Here is a 27,374-nt window from a genome sequence, read left to right on the forward strand (position 1 = left end):
GCCTAATAGATATTTATATTATGCAAAATAAAACCATCTCTCCTGACACCCCAAAAAAAACAAAAGACTGGAGAAAAAGCAAGGAGTAGCGATAGTTCGTTTCAATAAAGAAAAATGTGCATCATTTTATGTATCTTATCATGTTGAAATACATACTAAATCATTAATTGTACATTCTTGTTTCTTTACGGCACATTACACAATGGTGTAACACAGTGCAAATTATACTATGTATTTGCAACACATACCACGTTACTAAGCTGAAGCTTAGACTGAGAACAATACACAGAGATATAAATCAATGCAAGTAGATACTCTGAGATCACATTAAACTTTACATTTCCCATTTACTCCCATTTATAAACTAATGCTTTTTATAAATTGCCTGAATATATTTACCTGAAACAATATTTCTAATATGTGTGGGAAGGAGGGTAGGGGGAAGATTAACATTGTTAATGATAAATTTTGAAAATTAGCCTTTAAGTTTGTTGTCAAGCATACTTTGACCTGACCTTTCAGAGACCCTTCCATTCTTGTTGGATGCCTGGGTTTCATATGCAGTTTGGTTCTTGTTTGAAGGCAGCTGTTACCTTTAAGATTTCTAGTCTGACTTTAGTTCATAACCTGTTTCACTGGGAAATCATATCTTGGTTCACTGCAGTAGCCTTCATAAAGTAAAGCATAATTGCTAATCAAAAACTGTCAGTGGCTAATATATATATTTTTTTGGTTTAATCTCAAGTAATAATAGAGTAATTAACATCTGAACACATTAGCCATTTACTAGTAAACAAGTTTAAGAGGATCTGTGTTGCACTGATAATTCTCAGATGAATAAATGTAAAGATAACAAGGGGTTTCATAAATGGTTTTTATATTAGATAGTTTCGATTGAGCTGAATGCTAATTAATTGCCTGTCTCACCATTGCATTTTGGTAGGACTTGTGTCATGTACTGTAGATTCTAAATGGCTCCTAGTGTTAAGGGCACAGCTGTCATGTGATTTTTAACATTTCTTTCATAAGATTTTGTTGTACTTCGTAAGTGTTAGGCACTGGGAGAGGAAACAGGAAAATTTTATGTGTAAACATGATGAGAAATAATTGGGAAACTCTCTGTTAACTCTGTGTTCCACTGAAGAATAATTTACCCAAGAACGTGCAGCCTTAGAAGGATTTTCTTGTCAAGGTACCTCTTTGCCTTCTTTCACTGATACAACTGAAAATTCAGTTGCTTAGTGGTCCTGAAAAGTTTGAAGTATTGTTTAATCTTTTCCTGTTCCTCTTCTCTCCCCAGCTTTCCAACTACTGTGAAGTGTATAACCTGGCATGCAGTGTCCTTGTTACCACCATATATGCTAAACCCTAAGATTCAGATAGATCTTCATAGGTACGCACTGAGGTTTTTTTTCTCATATTCATCATGTGTGGATAGACATCAAACTATCTACCCACACATCCCATAATTGGTTGTGTCTTTCCTTTTTATATACAGTGTCTATGAATAAAAGTTCTGAAGACTGATGATTCAGAGATTTCATATTGAATTTTATAAGATTTGCAAAATAAATTTGGACAATCTGGATACGCTCATGAGCAAAAAGTATTACGGGGTCTTTAGGTTCTCAATTAGTCCCTCTCTTCCATTTTCTTGCTGTAGTGCTTGAACTACGCAAGGAATGGAATTGAAAGTGGATCTGCAATGCAGCTGAACAGCCATTCTGCCTCTCTTTCAACAACTCTCCATTTCATCAGTCTCTTTTTGCTATGCCATGCCAGAGAGTAATCCCTACATTAAGAAGGCTCCCATGTTCTAAATCACACTTGCCCCTGGTTTGAATACTTGCTGTATATTTTTCTTAGCATAGGTGTTTCCAATTTAATCTTAAAAGTTGTGACATTTAGACTGTTAAAATTGGACAGATAGCAGCTTGCTTGAAAGAACAAGACATATAAACATTCCCAGACTAAGTACATGGAATAATCCTAAAAGACAGCTCCAAGAAAAGCAGAAGCAAATCCATGACTGATATCCACTCTCACCAAATGACAGAAGAAAGGAAATGTTTCAATCTGGAAGTTCCCAGATCACTTAGTGCTGCCTATGTCAGAACCAATTATTTGAACATCAAGTAGTAACTCAACTAGTACAAATGTTTTTGTAACAAGCTAATGTATTAATGCACCGAGCGAAAAGTTTGCTTATGAAGCATGATGATGCAGCAAATATAACTGCAGTCACCTAATGGGTGTCAAGCATGCCCTGACCTACATATGCTTTCTATTCCAACTTCATACGAAGATAATATTTTTGGTGAACAACAACTCATTTTATAGTAGCAGAATCAAGAAGAGAGAATGTTGTGCATGTAGGAGATCTTTACCACTATGAAGAATTAGCCAAGGGACATGTAAGGTTGGCTTCTTGATAAAACAGCATATTTTTAGATTTAATATCAATCTGAAAATTATTTTTACCCAGCAAATAAATAAAATCATAAATGTTCTCTCAGACAATAGGAAGATGAGTAGCGTCTCTTTGAGCTCATTTGAGAACTTTGGGATTATGCTACCCTCTGACATTGAACATTATACATATTTCTACCCAATACTTAAAGGGGGCCTACAGGAAAGCTGTGGAGGGACTCTTCATCAAAGAATGTAGTAATAGGACTAAGGGTAATGGTTTTAAACTGAAAGAGGGTAGATTTAGATTAGACATTGGAAAAAAGTTCTTCACTGAGAAGAACTCAGTGGAGAAGGGTGGTGAGGCACTGGCACAGGTTGCCCAGGGAAGCTGTGGATGCCCCGTCCCTGGAAGCTATTCTGTGATTCTGTGATTCAGTGTGATTATTGGAAGTTTATTGTATATGGAAGTGATACTTCATAGACAGATGACCATTATAATGTACAAGACTGAGCTGAAAAACATCAGTTTTAGTTAGTACTTGCTGTCAGGAAAAAAAAAAAAGGTGGGGGAAGAGGGGTAGGGGCTACTCAGATCTGATCATATCTTTTATGTTTAACCTAAATTAGATAAAAGAAGTATTCACTGTATCAATTCAAGCATCTATCTCAATTATATCTCAGAGTGTAGAAGACAACAGAAGGCAAGAAATGTGAAGGTAGGTGGATGGGACAGGAAAAAGATTGCAAAAGATTTGTGATCTAAAAAGGTATAGTTAATGTATATCTATGATGATTTGTGAGTACAGGGAGTAGGAAGGTAGACACTAGTTTAAATCTGATTGTGTGATAAGACAGGATCTAGCAATTTCCCAGTGTGTACAGGAATGTAGCATAGATGACACTGTAAGGATGCAGAACAAGAGACATCAATAGCACTTAACAGTGGAGAAGTTTGAAATACTGTAATAGTAGTGAGCTGTATCTTCCATGGTAACAGCACTATAACCACAGCATTCAAAATATCTTACCCATAGGGTCCTAAGAATGTTTTTCTAGGAAAGAAAATAAATTACAAAATTGCAGAGGTCTCCTTTTTGCTTTAATCAAAAGTCCTTCATTTATTTCTCCTTCCCTGTCTCTTTATAGCAGTCTCCACTGACAAAAGTCAGAATAAGAAATATATTTCATCATTCTTCACTGTGTTATCCCATTCTTTCACTAAACATTTGTTCCAAAAGAAAAAAATAACATGACTGTTCAAAAAAAATTAATTTGAATCACCAACTGAACTCATGCAAACAACTGAGGAAATCAAATTATTGTTCTTCACTTACCTGTATTCCAGTAACAATGTTGTTTTGCTTCTATTTTTTCCTAATGCATTCAGGCCCATTTCAATTAATCAGTTAAATATCACCTGAAATAATCTGAAAAGCTTCCAGCTAAGCTAAACGAAATCCTGTTTAATCAAGAAGGCTAGAAATGCCTTGTCCTTTGTTCCCCAGTGGGGACTTACCAAGTACATACTCTGTTGAATCAATATCAAGTGAAGTTATTAGTACATAGATTGCTACCATTTAAATTTTTTTTCTTTTTTTTACCTTTTTAATTATTTTTGATATTGCGTAGATGTTTCTAACACCCAAATTAATGTCCCAAACTCCAAGAAATCAACATTGCTGCCTGTACATATTCTAAGACAACATACATGGTAGAAAACATGTGTAGTTCAATCTGGAATTATTGTCATTAAACAAAAACATAGAATTGGATTTGTGACAGAGATATTTGAGTAGCTCCTGTTTTGCAGGAAGACTATTGCCATGCCTAGTCCTAAGGCAAGATGGAAGAGATGTGCAAGGAGATGGAAACAGATGTGCAGCAAAATATGAACAGAGATGGCCAGCCTTGAACTGAATGCACATAAAATCGTATCAGCATCACTCAAAATCACAAAGAGAGTAGGTGATACAGCTGGAGTTGTTTTCTGCCAGTTTTCTCTGTGAGTGAGACAACTTCCAAAACTGAAAGCCCATTTAGGAAACAGGTAATATAGAGAAGCAAGCATCAAGAGTAAGAAGCTGCACTGAAGCAGGGCTGATAGGGGCAGGAAAACAGATTATCTCTGTTCCGAAACTGACAGCAGAAAATGGGATGTCTATGAGGCCTCCACATGCTGCAAACATAGATAACTACAGATCTGTGACACACTGTAAAAAGTTGATTTAGAGAAATTAATGGTAATAATGAGGCACATAATGGTAGTCTAAAGATATAATGGGTGTGAGGTGAGTGAGCAGGAGGGATTTATTTTATTTTATTTAAGCAATTGATATAGTTGGAAAAAAAAAAAACACAACTGCATACAAAATTAGAATACTACCTCTCTCTAAACAACTTTTTCATTCATAGAGTATGTGGAGGTTTTGTTCGTTACTTGGTTTTGATATGAAAACAGATGATACAGAGTATCTCAATCTTATTTGTAAATTGTTCTATAATGCTCTGATTGTACACACTGGAACAGACAGGTATTATAAACCTATTTGAAATACTCTTGTGACATACATGGATAAATTGCAATTGCAGAAGCTCTCTTGATCAATACACCATATGAAAACACATGCCTCATGCTGCATAAGTCTGTTTAAAAAGCAGTGTGATGAAGTAAAAAGTAGAAATAGATAACTGAATCCTAGATATTTCATCTTTGATTAAGAATGTATACTAGGACTGTCTCTGATCAACATATATTACAGGAGTCTCCGGTGGAGGTGGTTGTAGTCTCAGTTCTGCCTGCTGCTAACATAGTATAGGTGATAAAAACTTACGACATCATTAGGAAATGCTTATAAGGAAAAACTCCTGAATAGATCATATTATCTTCTTTTATGATTTTCCAATGCCATGTAAAGGAACTGATGACTATCAGCACTAAAGTGGTACTATAAATTATGACTATAAGTTATGAAACACTTCTTTCAAAAGAATTAAATCTGAGAGCCTGTTTATAGAAACAAATCATATCACAGTGAAATCACATTTTCTTGGTCTTTCTGAATTATACGGCATCTTTTTTTTTTTTTTCTGCCTATGCTCAGCTATAACCTTTGGAATTAGTGATTCCAAATAAACTTTATAATTAAAGTAATAAACTGGCTTCACACAAGACTTTGCATGTTGTTTGTAAAACAGAAATTTCCAGAATAACAGCATTCTACAGGTGGACATGTCTGTGGTGATTTTATTTTGCTGGGCACCTGAAGTCCACCAAAACCACTCTCTCACTCTCCCTACTCAAAAGGAGAGGGGGAGAAGAAAGTATGATGCGAAGAAAAAAAAAGCAAAAAACACAGGTTGAGATAAGGATAAGTTAATTAAAGGGGAAAACAAAACAAAACAAAACAAAACAACAACAACAAAAAAAAGCCGCACAGAAGCACAGAGAGAGAGGAAAAAAAATATTATCTACTTCCCATCCATGAGCAATGTTCAGCCATGCCCCAGGAAGCAGGGCCTCAATCAGTACACATAGTGTTTGTTTGGGAGGACAGACATCTTCATAAAGAGATCCCCCCCCATCTCCTTCTGCTTTCCCACCTTTTATTGCTGAGTGTGACACCATATGATATGGCATATCCCTTTGGTCAGTTTAGGTCAGCTGCCCTAGTGATGTCCCCTCCCTACCTCTTGCCCACCCCCCGCCTTCTGGCTCTGAGGGGGTTGGAGAGAGTCTTGGTGCTGTTCCAGCACTGCTCAGCAATACACACAACACTGGTGTGATACCAGTGCTGTTCTAGCTGTTCTGTGCTCTGAGCACAGCACTGTATGGGCTACTGCAGGGAAAGTTAACTCCATCGCTACCAGACCCAGTTCAATGACATAAAAAAAAGACTATTTTGCAGTGCAACAAACAAAAACTAATAATAATAATAAAGGTTGTATTCTGCTACCATAACTCATATTGAGTGGAATTATTCTTTCAAGGGTGGTGTAGTTGAAAGTAGATAAAATATGGGTAGTACTTTAATATGTACTCACATAAAAACATATTGATTTATAATTTTAGTTAAGGGCAAAAAACATAATGGCAAAGAATTAAATTTTCTGTTTGATGGATCTTAGCTTCTTAACTCTCAGTACGTTTTAATAGCATAGGAGTTGTGGTTTCATAGGACAGGAATTTTATCTGTTAGATCTAAACGCAAAATAAGGTGGTTTATTTTAATTGTATTTAGATAATATAAATTCTGTCTTGTATTTAAGTGGTCAAGCTGAAAATATCTTCCTTTTATGTAGTTCAGAGAAAAAAGAAAATATAATGATCACATTTGCTATTATTATGGATGAATCTGAATAACTACAGGTTTAAATCTGTCAGTCCTGCACTAATGAGACAAAGACTGTTTGCAATGAAGATGCTGTTAAAAGCAAAATGAGTGCTACAATGGTCTTTTAGCTCTAATTGTATTGTGCTGACATTTGGTGTAATTATCTGCAGTTCAGTATAATTTTATCTTTCATGCCACTCAAAGAAATTCCAGAGCAAATTGAGGTAGCTATCTGTTTTCAGATGAATTTGATCACTTTATTTTACCCCAGTCTCAGAATTTAGTTAGAGAGGTCTGAAACCCAGTATTTATCATAATCTGCTTCGTTTGTTCAGTCCCCATGCAGCAATACCAATTAGAATTTTATCAAAGTCATCCTTACAGCAATAATGATAATACTTTAGCATCTATCTGGATTAGGTCTCTGTTTTATTCTACTAATGAATACTCTGGAGGGGTCTGGGCAATTTTACAGAACAAATTAACCTTAGAGCATAGCCGTTTAAAGTGTTCATTATACTGGTCACCTGCAAACCATACAGGGTTTGAATGCAATTTAATAGACCCTTCTAGGCCCATTTTAAAGTATACTGAAGAGAGTATGAATATTATGGTATTTAAATTATAATGGTAATAATGTTTTTATATAGCACTTTCAATAAATATCAATTGTTCTATATAAGAAATATCAGTTCTGGAGTGCAACAAAGAGCATCATGCAATTGCTGCTTTTGAAATTTAAAATTTAAAGTTTCAAAATACTGAAATATGAAATCTGTTATCTCAGAAATTAATTTCTCTTTTTCATTTCCACCTTTCTGTATAGCATGTTGAAGATGAATGATCTGGAGATGATACACAATTTTTCTTATTCAAAGACTCCTACTACGACAAAAATATTAACTGCAATTCTGAAATAGGCCTATAATGGAAAGAGACTGTGAAAGAGAGGGCAGAAGAGTAGAAAGAAATGGAGAAGCTAGTTGGTATTCTCTGTTTTCAACTATTTGTGTCCCCAAGCCACTATTAATAATAATAATAATAATAATAATAATAATAATAATAATAATAATAAAAGTCAGTCTCTTCATTATCTTATTATGCTACAATTATTGCAAACTCCATTGCCAAGACCCAGAGTGATTCATTTGCATTGTTCATCAGTCTAAACTTTTGCCTGTAGAACTGAATGCAAACCCAGTCTGAACACATCAGATGTTGCTTGCATGGCTGTTAGTCTCACATTAATACAACAGACAAATAATTTGATCTTTATTAATAGTCATAACAGTTAAACAAATAAACTTTCTATATGAGTGGCTTCAATCAGCTTCTAAAATCATAAGCAGCTTTTTTCATATATGACCAAATCCTGGTCCATCTATGTTAAAAAGTTTGCTGGCAATAGTACGTTACAGGCAGATTTGCTGCATCCTTGACTAAAATGAGACAGAAAATACAACCACAACCTGAAAGCAAGCTGAAGCCACACTGCATTTCTTCTTAATTTATTTGAGAGCATAAAAACATAAGAAAAACTGTAAGAATATCTTTAAGTATCAAAGCTTATATGCGTAAAATTAAGCAAATAATTGTTTTCCTCATTGAAATCCCAAATAAGCTGTTGTGGTAGAAGACAGTGACAGAACTGAAAGTACAGAGGAATAGGTTTTTTAAATTCAGAAGAGACTTGTGGGCAATAAGCTGAATGCCAGAACTGAGAATTTCTTCAAAAATATAGGCATTTTTGCTTAGGCCTGAAAAAACTACTCTGATCTCACAGAGGTTTTCTTCACTTAGATAACAAATACTCATACTTTTGCTTATAGAAACAATACAATCTATTATGCCACTTTTTTCCATATTCCCTTCTTTATTTTGTTAAATACGTGCTACATATTTTAAAGTATATTGTAATTGTGATTTAATGTCTATTAATCTATGTCTACTGCCTATGTGTTTTTTCTTTCAGTACATTCTAAAACATTGTTTGCATCCTCTGCTGCTGATGAATTCATGAAACTGCTCATACCTCCATGATTCATCCAACTCACAGTGATGTACAAGTCATGATTCTGAAAAGCAAGAATGTTCCCCCCAGCCCTCCCCAAAAAATGAGGGGCTATTTCTAAAAAATACATTTTAAAATTAGGTTGTCAGCATAAGCCACCAATGGTCTTCCTACTCACATAGCTCCCAGCCAATTTCTTTGAGTTTCCCTATTTCTAAAACCAACTAGTGGTTGTTTTCCAAGTTACTATCACCTTCTGTTTTCCCATCCCAAATGTGCTGCATAGATGTAAAGTTGTGTGTTTCTATGCTTTCTAGCACTTAAAAAAAACAAATGTAGACAAAAAGACAGAAAAATCACAGAAAACATGTCTTTCCAGTATGTTGGAAACAAATTTCTTTAATGTTTCTTCCCTTACACATTGAGTTTGCTTAAACGTTCTGCAGGTACAGTATTAAGATCCTCTGTTAATCTATTTCATCAGTCACTCATTAAATAATCCCATCTGCCTGAAGCAGTATCTACTACAGGAATAAAGTAATTATCCATTGTTGCCTGATTCACACTTCTTCCAAATCTAATGAATATAAATACACTGTACTTGGTGTAAAATATCACCATACTATTAAGTAGGTGTCATTTAAATATGTTCATATAGTATCTACAGTTCAAAGTAATATGTTCTGTAATATAAAATCTGGTCACTTAATGTAGCATGAAAAGACAATTTGAAATAAAATGAGAAAAAAAAATATTAAAACATTGATTTTAAACTGACTTGAAGGTACAGAGGATTGGCAGTGAATGAGAATGTACTTGCTACAGGTCTAAAAGTTATTTCACATTGTGCATACATAGTGGTGAAGAGCCTAAACTGCAGGCAAAACTACCATTAAAATAATAAAGGAAAAAAAATTTTTTAAAAATTAACTTTAAGCCTACAATACAGAGAACTTTCAATCCACTGAAACATCAGTAAATAAAATTTGGCTCAGGCACCTAACTTGCATTTGTGTGAGTAATTGTTTCAGGCACTATACTGCATGTCCATTCCGGAGACCAGTTTGAAAATCCAAGTTCCTTTTACTTAATGATGTTATCTTTGCTGTTGTTTTTCTATTGTCATGTTACTTCCCAGTACAGAAAATATAATTCATAAAAAAAATAAACAGAGTATGAAGCGTTTGGTTGTGTTGTCTCAAGAAGTTCTGAGTCTTCAGAACTAGAATTTAATCAGATGGGGCAAGCTCCAGCCATTAAACTTCTCCCTCCTATACACGTACTTTTTAATCCAGCAAAATGGATCTATATCTACAAAGACCACTTTTAGGAGCAGCAATGAAAATAGTCGTCCAGATCTCTAGGCCTGGGGTGTGATGGTCACAGAGGTGGACTAGTGTAATCCCACTGCAACAGTGCAAATCAAGTGCAGGAGCAGTGGAAGTCCTGCAATATCCAAGTCTGGGAAGCGAGGGACATACATCCCACCTTTGTGGGGCAAGAGTGAGGTATAGCAGAAGTCTAAAACTAATCATTATTTTGTAATACTATCAATGTTATTCCAGTTGAACAAGTGCTTCAACAAGTTTTTAACATAATGTACAATATAGTAAATTGTGATTTAGTAATAAAGAGATACACAGCTGACCATAGTCTGTATTCGATACAACAGCAGCTAAAGTTGGGATAAATTGTTTAGATAAACCCCAGTAAATATACACCAAATATGTACTAAGCATAGATGTAAAAGGCATATCAGAGACTTGTTCATCATCTGTCAGGATACCATAGGGGAATTCAAGAAGAAAAGAGTTAGTTATCAGTTGTAATAGTTACAGCTATCAGGTAGTCCTTCTGACCTCCTCTTAAAAGTTGTGTATTCTTGTAAGGGAACACAAAAGATCACTTGTGAAATCACACAAAAAAAAAAAAAAATCACAAAAGATCACTGTGATCACAAAAGATCACAGTGAAACAAGAAGCAGATGCCTTTGCATTATTAAAATGTTAAATAAGATTATTTTGAGAGGTGACCAAGTACCATGAATCTCAGTGAGTCACTGAAAAATGCAGTAAAAGGCCTGAATTTAAAGGTCAAATCCAGGTTCAAGCACTACATAGCTGTACACAGGAGTATTCCAAAAGAAGATAGAGAAAAAAAATCTTCACATCAAATTATAAAACACTACTTTGCTTCTCTGCACCCACCTATGAAACTTTTACTAAATAATCTCTCCAATATTATTCCAGTAGCTTTATAATTACTTTTAGTTAATGCTTTAAATAGTGCCTAAAACCAGTCATTTACATTTTGTTATCACTGGCTTTGGGTTTTGTTTTTAGTTAATTTGCATAAAGCAGTTGATGTGTTCTTGGAGTTAGAAACACATTTCTGACCAAACATGAATGCTTCAAAGTGATATTTAATGTACAAAAGAATTTTGTCAATCCTAGAGAGGCACAATAGAACTATGCCTTTGTGAAGAATTTAACAATTTAAGGAAAACAGTCTATCATCCAGCACACTCCTATGTAATATTTATTTGCTGCATACTCCATTTTCAGCAAGCAAATGGTATTCAGAAGATATAGTAGATAAACACCTTGTTTATAAGATAACGTTTTGGCTTTCAGCAGCTTCCTTGTTTATATTGTACTCTGAAGATGGTGGAAACTGTAATGTTACAGCATAAATAAAATGTTTCTTAAACCTGCAGAGAACTTTCAATAGCATTTTTTCTGCTAAAGAATGGTGTATCGGTGATAGTATTACTTGCAGAAAATGAACTTGCTACAGTTGAATTTCAGACACCAATCTTCTCCACAAAAAGGAGTAAAGGGAAAAAAAAATTAATATGTATTTTCGTTGTATGCATAGAGAAACAGACAAAAAGGAGCCAAGACAAGGCTATTAGAATTACACATTGAAAAATATGCATTACTTTCACAATTTTATTTTGCTGAAGGCCCTAGGTTCAACACTGCTAGAAGCTAGTGCTAGTATCAGTGGCTGTCTCAGACCAACACAGCAACTTTTCTTTCCATTTCTTTTAAGTTTCTTATGCATTGGTGTGAAGTGCTTTACAGTACTTCCTTTCTGCTTTCTTCATATTTTCGTCACTTTGGTCACTAGACTGCACACATCTGTGGCTCAGATTGACATGGTCAATTGCAGTTGACATTTCCAGTTGCCCAGGGTTAGCCCAGTATTAATTAAAACTTTTCACTAGACTATTATCATTTTTCTTCTTCATTGTAATGGATCTTATGCTATTTTTAAAATTCTGCTTCTTTCAGGTTGAAATAAATCCTAATCTTAAATTTCTCAGCCGAAATAGCAGGTTAAATTTGCAATCTTAGTGCCACTTAATGAAGTCTTTGCATTAATCTTCCTTCCCCAACCCTTACTATTGGATTACCCTTTCTCTAAGTATCTAAATATCTGGAAAAAAATCACAACACAAGAATAATTGTTTGTAATATACACAGCACATCAGTTTTCAAAATACCTAAGGCTAACATCCATGGAGAAATAACTTTAGCAAATCCAAGGCTGATTAAAACCCTATTCGATCATTCAACTCACTCAGAAGACACCTGGAATAGCTCATGGGTCTCATTACAGACCAATGGATTCTTCTACCAGAATTCACATGATAAAGAGTAGATTTACTATGAAAAGTCACTACTTAATGATTGTACATTCTGATATATCCCACTAACTCCCTATCCATACCCAATCAATGTCATGCTAGCTTATTTTCATGACAATAATTAGAATTAATTGCTTATTGTCTCAATTACAGAGCCAAACCAACTGAGAGCCAGTACAGAAACTTAAGTCTGTCTGGTACCTCTGTCCCTTTATTGTGCATATGTGGAAACAGGAGAGATTCTTATGTGTCACTAGTGCTGTGATTTGAAAAGACTGGATCAAATCACTTTAACTTTATGTCAGTATAGTCTGAATTTCATCTGTATTAGTGAAAGTCCATTATCCTATAAAAATGTTAACAGCAAGAAAGATGTCTGACAAGTCTACATAGGTCAAGACGAGGTAGACTACTATTGAACAGTATGTCTAGTTTGTATGTATACAATGTCTATGTATATTACTTTTCGTATTCTGCACCGCTGGAAATTTCTCACAGAAAAAAAAAAAAAAAAAAAGGAACACCTATGACATTATAACACCATTCTTGAAGCAAAAACAGACTTTAAAAGTTGGAATTTCATGTTTCCTGGTATAGAAGGCAAAAAGAGATGGGACCACTGAGCCTTTAAAGCCTGCACTATTCTACCCTCAGAAAATGTATGCTTTTGTTCAAACACATTTCTGTGCATGGATGCTCTTGTACCCAGGTGTTTACATTATATGTACTAGCAAAAGGTATGTAGTAGCAATATGGGATTTACTGTCTTGCAAGTAATCAAATAATCAAAAGGGAAAAAAAACTATTGATGATCCTTGCTTTGAAGAATTAATCACAGAAATGCTGGAATTCACCACAACATCACCACTTTAGCAGATTACAACATCATTCTTTCAGACATCAGTATCTCAATAAGACTTCATTCGTGACTTCTTCACTGACACTGTCTTCAACCTAAACTTTCAAGGGCTGTTTGTGAATTCACTGTAGAATAATGCTGTGTACCTCGCCTAGTAGAGTACACAAAATTATTTGAGAATTATCCAATTCGGTTTAAACCAATTTCATCATTAGCAATTTGTATAGCATGAATGGAAGAAAAGATGTCTGAATGCAAACTAGTTTTTCTGCAAGAAAAATATTGTGAGTTTATTTTCTTTTCACAAAATATTATGATTTTTTTTTCCTGGGAAAGTGTCACTGAAACAGGACTCTGTTTAGCATTTCCCTGCCATACAGATCAGCTGCCAGAAGCTACTATTTAGAACTGCAAGTATTACTTTAGAAATCATTTATTCTGATAGTCATCTTCACAGATTTTTCACCTGTTGTCATCTGCTCAACTATATTTTTTTCCAGTAGTTCAATAAATTTCAAAAATAAATAAATAAATAAATAACACAAATTTATTATCTTAATGCCAGTTTCCTGCAGCACATGTTCAAGATTTGAGCTTCTGCTCTTACTATGATAGTTTTCCTAGCTAGCAAAAATCGTTGCTCAGAATACTTTTTCTAAAGAAAAATAAGTTGCTTACAATTTCAGTTCTTGTTATGAATACATAGAACTCCTATTTACTATATGCCCTGATTCTAAATTTTTGTGCAAATCTAATAATTAGTAGTTATGTTTGGAAAATTCCAAGTTTTCAAGAGAATGAATAAATAAAAATAATTAGTTTTACTAACTGACAGTAATGTTTTCAATTTCTGGTATAAAAATAAGTTTGCATTCATTCTGGTTGCCAGGACAACAATATGGATTAGTTGTCATCCCACAGAATATTCTGGGAGCCTTTAATTATTTCACAGTTTGAGTTTACTTGATAGAAAGGGTCAGTATTTTGAATTACATATTTCTTTAATTTGTTTTTAAAGATACTCTTTTTAAATGTTCTTGGTAAAATGTAGTTTGATGGGAAGTCTGATGTGAAAAATGAAGACAAATTGTGGCACACCCCATAAACAGCAATATTCTGTTCTTAAACAGTTAAGTTTTAGCAATCTATCATAATTATCTCTGTATCTTTTAAATCAGTGGCAAAAGAGAAACATTCAGTGTCATACTCATTTTAATCAGATTTTCTACAGAAGTTAGACTTTAAAAACAGTAACTATAATCTCCTTAATTGCAGCAGCCAGAAACAATCTGACATAAGCAACAAGAGAAGTGATCATTAAAATCTGACCAAAACAAACCAACTAAACAAACAAACAAAAAGACAAGGCCAATACTGGCATGAGTCTCTATAACTTAAAGATTTGATATGATGAATAATTTAAGATAAATAATTTAAGAGTCTTTAATAAATCAATTCAGAAAACAGAAAAACGGTACTGGTATTAAGCAATTTTATATTCCAGAGGCAGATCCACAAAGGTGTTGACATGATGATGTCAGAAACCACGTAAAGCATCCTGTATGCCAAAGGCCCCAACATATTACATGGAAGTTTAAGCAGCACAGTAGAGATTTACAATAGATTCCATCTTGAACTGGTCAATAGAAAATAATAAAGGAGAATGGACCTTGAACACTTTCAGGGTCTATAAACCCAATTCTAAGCTGTAAGAAGAGGTCATTGTCAGACTTGGACTACATCCTCTTCTCAGATTAGATACATAACCTCTCCCTTTTGTAAATGGAGAAGGGTGTCTCTTTTTCTCTTCATACTGTTGGTGGTTGTTCCATTGTCTTTTTATGTATTGGATCAGAGATCAGACCACTGAACCAAGAAGTAAGAAACCTGGATTCTGTGCCATCGTCAGCTTTAAAGATTTTTTACCCACAGTTCTCAAATATTTGAAGCGGATTTAGTCTATTCATGATGCCTTCTCCCTTGGACTGCTGAACTGTGCCATCTTGGTATATATTTCAAGACTTAAGGGATCAGGAGGAGAAAAATAGGGGGATGAAAGAGCCTAGAGATCCGAGACACAGGCCTGGCAGAACGCAGCCTCTGGCTCTAGCTCTGTGTCAAGGCTGTTTTATGTATTTCCTTTAATAGCTGCTTAATGTCAATTGCATTATCTGAAAGTTCTTTTCTCATGGATAGTTTCCAAAAGTAATAGCGTTTTCACAGTGCTCAGAAGTCAGATAAAAAATATCAGCATTATGTTTTAGTCGGAAAAATAAGTAATATAAGCAGTGAATATAAACACAAAAGGAAAAAAAAAAAAAAAAGAGAGAGAGAGAGACTTTCATTTCAGGGGAAGGGAAGGGAAGGGAAGGGAAGGGAAGGGAAGGGAAGGGAAGGGAAGGGAAGGGAAGGGAAGGGAAGGGAAGGGAAGGGGAAGGGGAAGGGAAGGGAAGGGAAGGGAAGGGAAGGGAAGGGAAGGGAAGGGAAGGGAAGGGAAGGGAAGGGAAGGGAAGGGAAGGGAAGGGAAGGGAAGGGAAGGGAAGGGAAGGGAAGGGAAGGGAAGGAAGGGAAGGGAAGGTAGAAAGTAGAAAGTGGAAGGAGAGATGGGGAGTGGGTTGGAGGAAAGGGAAAGGAAGTAAGACATATTGCTTGTCAGCATGATGGAGAGTTGCTGTGGCATCCAGTTTACCTGCCTGGAAGTATTTTCCCCAAAGAAATAGAGTTCCTTATTTCAACTGATAAACTACCTTTATACTTATAAATGTATTCCACGTTGGTCATACCAGTTATATCCTATTTGCAAAGTTCATGTGACACATTTTACAACTGAGTTACTCAGAGTGCAAGAAAATCCCCAAAATCTATTTAAGGTTTCTTTATTTTCCACCAAGACCACCTTCTCCTCCACACTACATTTATGCCTAAAACCACTGATGCAACGTTTGATCCTAACTTACTAAACTATCTAGTAGTACACAATCCATATATATATATATATATATATATATATATATATGGATTGCTTATATATATATATAAAAAAGAGGTCTAAGTTGTCTGGAGCTATGTGCAGTACCTGTTAGTAGTGAATATCTCATTTCCAGCACATGCCTATTTAAAGATGGAATTTTAGAAAAGTTGTTGTTGTGGTACAATATTGATGTATGAGCATGGTTTAGCTAAATGATTCCCTCACTAAACTGGAACTGTGGCCATTAGCTGAACTTGTGCTACAAATGTGACATTTCACATATTAGCTAAAAGAATTACAACAAAAAAATGTTTTAGGCAATTAATTTTTTACTCACACTCTAAATCACCAAGATTTCCACAATTTAAAAACCATTTGTTGGCATGGAAACATCAGCTTAATTAAAAATGGATTAAACTAATTAACCTAAAACATATCGTACTATAGTGTTTGATTTAGAATATATTAGAAGAAACAACATTTTTCATTATCATTTTTTGTCTTTTATCTATTGAAAATGCTTTGTTTCCGTGAAAATGTACATGCTTGATATGCCTAAGCTATCTTCCAAAGGGAAGGATAATGTTGACAAGTAATGTTAAAGGTTCCTGCTTCAGCAAAGTGGGCTCTGTGTGTATATATATTTTTTATCCCTCACCATAGTTTCATTTTCTAATTGTCCATCTATGGACATCACTATGTGGTGTATCATCTTTCACAGCTGAAAATTTTCTTTCAGATTTGATGTTCTGCAACACAGGGAATTGATTGGGTTAAATGGAAAACAAAGATATACGATATCAAAATGATTCATATTCTTCTGTCAATTTGTTAAATTACAGTATGACGGGGGCGTGGGGGGGGGAAGAAAAAAAAAAAAAAGTATTTAGCCAAATGCTATGCCTGAAAAAGAAGCCTTAAAAATTTGAAGCTTTTTTTCCACAGCTGCCTTTCTTCCTGTCATCCCACCATATATATATATGTATATACCACCATATATATCATCTTCCAATTGCAGTAGGGCCACCAAGCAGTTGTTTCTCACATGCAATTTGCTTTTCATTTGAATGGCTTTAGATAGTAGCAAGTTTTCAAAGGAAATATTACAAATTGCACCCAGTGGCTGACATTACGACAATGTTTACAACAGCATTACATCATTGATCTGCACATATTACTGTGGTGTTAAAGGTTAAAGTAATTAGGAGTGATGCCTAATTTGTCGTTATAAGTCCAGTTGTGTTGAGGGTACTGACCTATCATGATTACAGATGCACAAATAACTTAATACACCCTCAATCTAGACGCACTCCATGAACAACCACGGCCACACTTAAAGAGTTTGGTCGCCTTCAATGAGAACTACCATGGCTAGATTTAATATGTAGTGCAATTTACTAAAGCAACAGGTACACAGGTTCTTTGGATTGCCAGTGATGAATTCACTGTCTGCAAAGCACATACAAATACCAAAAGCATGAGTAACACAGACTGGCTATAAATGCGTTAAAATCTCTACAGAGATTTCCAACTTTCCCAGGGAGGCACTAGGTATAACCAAGTGTCCAAATCTTACCCAAAGGTGTCCCAACGGGGCAGAAGAGAGGCTCAGCCCGTCAACTTATCCCAGAAGTCAGAAGGTATCCTTCACAATGGTATCTTCCATGATAACCTTTCCCTCTTAAGCCAATTTATATTATTTTCTATCTTTTAGGTGGAGCTTGGGTGACTCTAGTCATGCATATCTTGGTTACAATCGGTACAAAATTTTCTTGCTTTTGTTTAAAGGTATAGGCTCAGAGAAATTCAGAGCACATGTTCAGTGAGGGGTGGTCACACATGGAGGTGGGTAGCCTTTGGGATGGAGGTGTGTTTTGGTATTTTAATGATATTATAACGAGCAAAGTTCACCAAAGTACAGCACTTTTTCCAAAAAATGTCAGGCCGTTGGCTCAGAGTAGCAAATGTGCATCTTATCAGTTTTGGTGTGCACAAGTTCCCATCTTATCACAGAGCCTGACGACGGCATCTTCACCCTGCTCCACACTCCATGCTGTTCCTCTTAGCGTCCGCGCACGAAATTCCCCTTGTGTGATTAACATCTAAGGTTCAGGCCTAGGGAACTTCTACGTAGTGCAGCCACATTCCACCCTGGAAACTTCTTCAATGCTGTGCCTTTTATTTAAAATGTGAATATAAGTTTAATTTCCAAGTCACCTCGGGCAATTATTGCACAATTACTTAGTGCAAGTCTGGCTAGATTCTGAATTACTCACTATTAACTCCTATAGGAAAGTCAACTCTTAATGCAGTCTGCAGCCTGAGCTTCATGAAAACAGACTTCTGCTGTGCTGTTATTCTAATGCTCTCTACAAGGGCAAAAGAATAATGACCTGGTGGTCAGGATGAGCAGTCTGAATACAGGATCAGATTTCCTTTTTCTTTCTTTTTCTTTTCTTTCTTTTCTTTTCTTTTCTTTTCTTTTCTTTTCTTTTCTTTTCTTTTCTTTTCTTTTCTTTTCTTTTCTTTTCTTTTCTTTCGTTTTCTTTCTTTTCTTTTTTCTTTTCTTTTCTTTTCTTTTCTTTTTCCTTTTCTTTTCTTTTCTTTTCTTTTCTTTTCTTTTCTTTCCTTTTCTTTTCTTTTCTTTTCTTTTCTTTTTTCTCCTCTCCTCTCCTCTCCTCTCCTCTTTCTCTTCTCTTCTCTTCTCTTCTCTTCTCTTCTCTTCTCTTCCTCTTCTCTTCTCTTCTCTTCTCTTCTCTTCTTCTCCCTTTCCTTTCCTTTCCTTTCCTTTTCCTTTCCTTTCCTTTCCTTTCCTTTCCCTTTCCTTTCCTTTCCATTTCATTTAATTTTATTCTTTCTTTCTTTCTTTTCTTTCCTTCCTTCCTTTCTTCCTTCCTTCCTTTCTTTCTTTCTTTATTTCTCTTTCCTTCCTTCCTTCCCTCCTTCCTTCCTTCCCTCCCTCCTTCCCTCCCTCCTTCCTTCCCTCCTTCCTTCCCACCTTCCCTCCTTTCTTCCTTTCTTTTTCTTTTAATTCTTGTTCATTCTTTTTTCCAATTTAAAATAAATTAAACTCAAATAGGGTTTGCAGACTTTTTCTAATATGAAGCAACAGTTCTTTGTAATAGAAATCTTGTAATGCAACAAGCAGCTACTACTTCATTCAAATGCAGAGCTTAGGTAATGTCAAAATGTTGTATCTGTGGCATGTAACGTGACTATAAATATGGAGTAAAACAAACAAATATCTCAATACTGTTTGAATTCTTGGATTTCACTCGTCAGTACTCCTTACTGTTATTGCCCGCTGGAGGCTGAAGGAGATAGAAGACTGAAATCCCATTTTAAAAATATAAATACTGCAGTGCTCTCTTGGATGGTTATAGATGCTTGTCCTGAAACACTAGGGTTTCATTTCTTGCAGGATGTGAAAGATCTATTTTATTGAGCAACTCAGTGTCAACCTTGCCATTCAGCCCTTAATGTGGCACATAGTGAATGCTGCTATGCCTAGCAGGTGGCCTGAGGGTTCCCTGTCAGCATTTTTGTCATGCACAGCAGGAACACTAAAACCACTCATACAGCTCTGAGAGTTTGAACACTTTAATATTGCTCCGAGTTTCCACTTAAAATATAAATATCAGTGACCTCTGAGAAAACTTCTATTTAAAAAAGGTCTCAATTGTATGTCTCTGGTTGGTGAAAAGACATCCATATTCAAAAGAATTTAAACCTACTGGTGTCCCTCTCTGCTAGCATGAGGCTTCACAACATCGCCATTTGTTGACTACAGCACTATGATAATACATTTGTGTCAAAGGTAATACTCAGGTTCAGTGGCATAGTGTAAGTGTTTGACAAAGAAACAGATAGGAAAATCCAATGTGCTCAAACTTTGGAGTATTTCAGATGCGGCTTCCAAAAAGCAGTGAGGACATCTCATACTCAGTACTAAAAAGCAAAGAGTTGAAAAAAGTTCCAAACGCTTACCAAGGGTTCTATCATGCACTCTCAGTTGAAATCCTGACTGTGTAAACTGGCCTGCTAAAGAAAGGATGACAGCTTCTGAGCTTCTGCTTTGAAAGGAAACCCTAAACCCTGAAAAAGATTGTGAGACTCAGTTAAAGTTATTGAGAGTTGGGAAAAACCTCCATACCTATGCGACCGAAAACTATGGCTTTGATTTTAACATGACAAGTGCATAGGACCAGAAGCAAAAAAAAAAAAAAAAAAAAAAGCACATATGGATATTAACAGTAACTCAGTGTGCTTTCACAAGCATTTTGATCAATCGTATACCTACTTCCCACATGGGAGTGCTGCATTTTATATCACATAAACACTACTCTATAGTATGACCTAAGCTTTTATATCTCTAAGACACTTTTGATAGTTTATTCTAATCACCTTGCCAAAGTATTTGATTAAAGAAAAAGATGTTTTATATCCTAAACCCATTCCCTAACTACAGTAGGAACTCTGTGTAAAAGATAATCAAACATTACTACTAATTATGGAATAGAAGCCTCAGGGGTTTGACAATGCTTTGCTCAGCACCTATGTATACTTAATAAGACACTACATATTTTTAAAAGTCACTGCACACATTTATGTCACTTTGTATATTTTTAAAACTTTGTGCCTGAGGGGGGGAAAAAAATGTTTGTTATGTTCACTACAATCATTAGACTTAATATTAAAATAAATACTACTTTGGTCTCAAGTAATGGGGACCAAAATTTCACAACCAAAATGTATGGCTTCCTCTGGAGGTGGTTTGATTCTGAGTCTTAAAACTTAAACAAACAAATAAACATACAAAAAAACACTGTGGTAATATCATGCATTCTGTCCAAGACGTGGAAGCACATCTTGTTTTGATATGGATAGACAGATGGATACATACATAAAATATACTGGCAGCAGAACATTCAGACACCTGTGATGGAATTTGGTGTTATAAACACAAGCAAGGTGCACCTTTCCTTTAAGTTCTTGCAGTTTTTGAGGTCTTCATAACTTCATATGAAAATATTATTTGCTCCAGTGGCACTTAGAATCATAGAATCACAGAATCTTTAAGGTTGGAAGAGAACTTCAAGATCATCTGGTCCAGTCATCACCCTACTACAAATGTCACTGACTAAACCATGTCCCTAAGCATCAGGTCCAACCTTTCCTTGAACACCCCCAGGGATGGTGACGCCACCACCTCCCTGGGCAACCCATTCCAATGCCTGACTACTAGAACTCATTCTTATATTTTGTTCAATCCACTAAAAAAAAAAAATGCCAGAACTGCAGGTCTCATTTAGATCACAGTTATTGTTATTGGTTAAGATATTTTCCTCAGAAGAAACCTACCAACAATCTTTTGGTAGGGAAAAAAGGCATAGCTACTGCAAGTGCACAATAAAAATGTTGGCTATACAGGAGTATTCTATACTTATCAAAGGTGAGGGTGAAGCACATTATGCTCACACACATGCTCAGCACAAATAGGAAAACCTGGGAAGTATCATATCTCCTCCAGATTTGTTTCTTTCCCCTTTTCTTTCAGTACTAAGCTTTTGGGCATGACATCTTATCTAAGCCAGATGGGCATTGCAGTTAGTAATTATTTTTGTTCATACTTTGACAAATCATTTGTCCTAGATCCACATTTGGTAGTTATAAATGCAGATATAAGGTGGAGTCATTTTCCCAGTCTTTCAAAAATGTATTAATTGTCTCAGAATATTAATCCAAAGATTAAATAAAACCACTTGCATATGTAGGAACAAACTCTGTTCCCCATGAAGAATAAAACTTCCAATGTGATCTATGGCAGTACAATTTAATTCTCAGTCACTTAGCTACAGACAGGAAACAGAACACAACACAAATAAAATTGTTTTATTAATCCATAAATCTGGTCAGAATCTAGATATACTGCACATTGCTCTTTCTGAGGTGAATGATTTGCAAAGACAGCCTCAAGGAGAAGACACAATTTTGCCAGAAGCTCATTATCTGATGTCAAAGCAAATTTTATGTTTTGTATCTTTGGCTGACAACGTTCAGCCTTTTCTGAAAAGGCTGCATATTCTACTGCAGTATGCCTGTAATAAAATGTCACCATACAGAAGGAAAAGAAACATGCTTATAATCTCTTTTAAGGGCTCAAACTCCTTTTAAAACCAGATTAAAACACAAAGATGGACAATCATGTTTTTGTTCCAGTGTGTGTGCATGTGTGTATTTACCTGTTTGCTTTCATATTTGTTTCTTTAATAATCATTTGGCTATCTCTTGTGTGCCCATTCCTGTGGTTGTTGTACACATTCATATTTTGGAGGAAGACAACGGGATGATCAAAATATCTTGAAGCAAGTGTAAAAGTTCACACAACTCTCATATTGGCTTTGTTCTTTGCAGATATATCTGACCATTATACTTTGATTCTGACCTCAGCATAATTTTACCTTGTTTGACTTCAGTAGCATTACGCAAAATTCACAAAGATCTGAGAGAAAAAAATAATAACTATCTTGTCTGCTCAAAGTATGCTGAAAGAAACATTTACTTTCAAAATGCAGGAATGGTTTGCTTCAAAAATTGAAATAATGCATGCATTGCACAAGTGGAACAGAGTTTTAATATGTTTTTGAAGTGGCTGAGGTTTTATGATACAAAGAAGGACAGGTAGATATTTCTGTTTCTCCTACGATATAATTCAAAACTGACTGAAATTAATAAGAAATAACTTTTAGAAGGATAAAATGATCTCTGCAATTTGTTAAAAAGCTTTAAGATTAAGTGAGTAAGTACAATATATATACATTGATTTGGCAATACACACTGTGTAGGCTGGAGTTCAAAGACACATCTGTTTTTCGTGGCTCCTTGAGGATTCTCATTCTGCTACTGATTTCTGCTAAGGAGTTCAGTACCTGGAAAATGGCACTACAGTCACATACTCCTTTCTCCTCTCCATTTGTGCTTTCAAGGGGAAAATGAATCACACAGAGAAATAGGAGTTTAGGAAACTGAGACTATATCTACATTATCAGGTAGTGCTCCACTAAAGAAGCAGACCTGCAGGCTGAAACAGCAAAATTTCCTCACATTTTGGAGTATTCATTCTTCCCAGTTGTAGCCAGGAAGACAGTCTTCCTCTGAGTACTTAGAACTTTTCTTCTGCCAATCTTGTTCTTTAGACAATCACATTACAGGATAGTGTTAAAGAAAAAAACAGTGCTGTAAAATTGTAATTCAATGAACAAATGAATAATAAATAAAATCAAGGAGACTATTTCCAAGAACTCTTTTGGGAACCAGAGCAAAATTTTGTACATACCACACTATGCCCCCACACAGGGCAGAGAAAGAGATATATACTGATTTTCTCCTTATGGGTTGTAGACAAGTCACCATATCTGAAATTGGCTTTAGATATAAGCCTCTTGTTCAGTGTATTCTCTGTATATCGCTCCATGTCCACTCTGATATTTTCCATTTATATATATATTCCATGGTGCAGAAAGGGGGACAATTCATACACAATGCTGAATACAGAGGTAGCATGAATAATAGAATCATAGAATGATTTGGGTTGAACAGTGCTGTTTTACCCTGCTGGGCAGTTAACTCCACCACTACTGCTCTCCCACTCGCCCTCCTCAAAGGGAAAGGGGGAGAAATACGATGAAAAGGGTTCAAAGGTTGAGATAGGGGCAGTTAGATCACTCACCAATTCTCATCACGGGCACAACAGACTCAGCATAGGGAGATTAAATAATTATTGCCTATTACTAACAGTCTAGAACAGGGAGAAACTAAAAGCAAACTAAAAACACCTCTGCCCCCTCAAACTTCTCCCCCGAAGCAGCGCAGGAGAACAGGGAATAAGGGCTGCAGTCAGTCCCTGACGCTTTGTCTCTGCTGCTCCTTCACAGTCACTCTCTTCCCCTGCTCCACGTGGGGTCCCTCCCACGGGATGCCGTCCTTCCCAAACTGATCCTGTGTGGGTTTCCCACAGGCAGCAGTTCTTCAAGAACTACTCCAACATGTGTCCATACTATGGGGTCCATCTGTCAGGAGCAAACTGCTCCAACATGGGTCCCCACGGGTGGCAGCACCCCCCAGACCCCCTGCTCCTGTGTGAGCTCCTCTCCATGGGCTGCAGCTCCGGCCTGGGCCTGTCCAGGGGCCCTCCTTCTGCACTGACTTTCAGGTCTGCAGGGCTGTTTCTTTCTCCTTGCTCTCCCAGCTGCTCTTGCACAACAGTTATTTTTTCCCTTGCTTAAATATGCTCTCACAGAGATGCAACCAATGTCATTTATTGGTTCAGCTCTGGCCATCAGCAGGTCCCTTTTGCAGCCAGCTGGAACTGGCTCTTACCTAACATGGGGCAGATTCACGGATTTTCTCACAGAGGCCACCCCTGCAGTCCCCCTGCTACCAAACCATTGCCACATACATCCGTAAAAATCATCTAGTCCAAACCCCCTGCCATGGACAAGGATGTCAGCCACTAGATCAGTTTGCAGAAAGTCCAATCCAACCTGGCCTTGAACACGTACAGGGATGGGGCATCCATATTCTCTGGGCAACCTGTTCCAGTGCCTTACCACCCCCACAGTAAAGAATTTCTTCCTTATATTTAATCTAAATCTACTAACTTTAAATTTAAAACCTTTTGTCCTATCACTACACCCCTGTCAATGAGTCCCCCTCCATCTTTCCTGTAGGCCTTCTTTAAGTACTGGAAGGCTGCAATACGGTGTCCCTAGAGACTTCTCTTCTCTAAAGAAACGCAATTCTTTCAGCCTGTTTTCATAGGTGTCCCAGTTCCCTGATCATGTTTGTGGCCCTTCTCTGGACCCACTCTAACATGTCTGTGTATTTTTTATGTTGCGATCCCCAGACCTGAAGGCAGCACTCCAGTTGGGGTCTCACAACAGCAGAGTAGAGGGGGAAAATCAACCTGCTGGCTAAGCTTCTTTTTGCTGCAGTCAATATGACTGGCTTTCTGGACTGCAAGTGCACATTACCAGATCATGTTCATTTTTATATCCACCAGTACCCCAAGTCCTTAACAGTCTGTACTGTTCATCCAGTCTGTATTGATGTTTGGAATTGCCCCCAAGGTCCTGGCTGCAGGACCTTGCACTTGGACTTGTTGAACTTCATAGTTGTTGTCTTAATAGTTGCCTAGTAGTGGGATGTACTAAATCTAGATAAATTTTCTATGAGTTCCCCCATTGAAAGTACATTCAACACAGTGGCTCTCATATTGACCCATCTTGATACACTATGCGTTCTCCGGTTATCAAAATTTTGGAAATATTATATTCTACATAAGCTATTACTGTACCTTTAAAATCACAAGTAGATGAGATAGTTAACTTGAATGTCATGTCTACAAGTTTTTTAAATCCAGTTTATCCAAGATAGCTTCTTTTTAATTAGTTCTTGGCAGGCACTGCAGCAATTCTAAGCCATATTCCACTGAAGTGTTTCAGCAAGTTTCCGTATCTTAAAGCCGTAATACAGAATTTGCAGCAAAATCCATTGTGCTGGTTCTTTAAAACTACCTCTGGTGTCTAATCTGCCAAAGATGAGGCACACGCATACGTGCAGAGCTTTGTAAGATTGTACTCATAATTGTAGCTACTAATTGTAGATATTGAGATGTTTGCTACGTTAGTTCAGTTTTAGCTACAACCCAGAGCTGTAATTGGTGGAAAGTATACAGAAGTGGATGCTCAATGTGCATGGTTTCTTTTTTGTTCTGTTTTCAGGAAGCAAGTACACTACTAGCAACTTATCTTGGAAATTATTCTGCCTTTTATCATGAGAGTAGATCAAATCAGATTTAGCATCAGTGCTGAATCTGGCCTATCAGAAGCATAGATTTCTATTTTTAACAGAACTTTTTTGTACATATATACCATACTAAAGCCAGAATCAATTACTGATGGATGTGGAGAGGAAGCCTAGGAGATTTCTATAGCTTACCCAAACTGAGAAATATAGACTGTATAGACAGAAATTTACAAGACCTGAAATAGAATTGCAAGCTGCACGTAGCACAATAAGCATCATTTTGTATAAATTATTGTGTTCTTCTTTAGGTAGTTATCATACTCCGTTGTCACAGCTGGGATTTGATTCTGACTTGGCTTAAACCAGTTTCTAAACTGATTTAGGGGACCTTAAATTGTCTCTTTCATTGTGCAGAGAATCTCTACATTATTGGGCATATACACAAGTGAATGAGATACTGAGAAGAGTCATTAATTTTGCTCATGTTTCAACCTCTATTAGTTGTATCTCCTACCTCTTCACTCAGAAAAAGACGACCTCAGCAATTCATGATTTCATTGATTCTATTTCAATTCAGTAGGCAGTCAAGAAATTGAGATAGTAAATATGGAATTTCACCCATATAGTCATATCTAATGTGAGAAAAGCCTAAGGAACATACTTGAGTAACACCTGGATAAAATTCTGATGCCTGTTAGGAGCATGCACACATACAATTTTTGCACTTTTCTAGAATACTTAAATTCTGTCCTGTACTCTTCAAATCATCTGCTAGTGAAAGTACACTAATTTGCTATTAGATATTTATCAAAATTTATGCCAACCATTTTGTACTTCCACTGTGGTCAGAATGGATTACCATCATTCATATGACTGCTCATAGACTATGATTGTCTTTTCACAATAGAAATCCAACAATACAGAGTTATTGTCAAATTTAGCATAGGTCTTAGCAGAGAATGTCTGTATCGATGAAACTTGCCAAGTTTCATCAGTTTGCTTCAGTGTTTTCATTCTGTTTGTATGACCCAATTTTAGCTCATTGATGATAACATATTTTGATTTAAACTCACTTAGATGTCAAGGCAGTTTGGTTCAAAAATCCTGTTGAATTTAACTCATTTCAGTGTTTCCTGATGTGATGTTCTTATACATCAGCAAGTATAAGAAGTTTTGTCTTTACTGTTTTTCTGAACTAGGAGCAAATGGTTACCTATAAAATTGCCAGTCATAAAATTTTGATCTTGCCATTTTCTGCTCACTGATTGAACAATCAATTTTGAGTGTTCTGTGTGATTTCCAACCAGTTTTAAGATCATTTTTAGCTTAA

This window comes from Cygnus olor, chromosome 4 (genome assembly GCF_009769625.2).
Source record: "Cygnus olor isolate bCygOlo1 chromosome 4, bCygOlo1.pri.v2, whole genome shotgun sequence".
In the NCBI taxonomy this organism is placed as follows: domain Eukaryota; kingdom Metazoa; phylum Chordata; class Aves; order Anseriformes; family Anatidae; genus Cygnus; species Cygnus olor.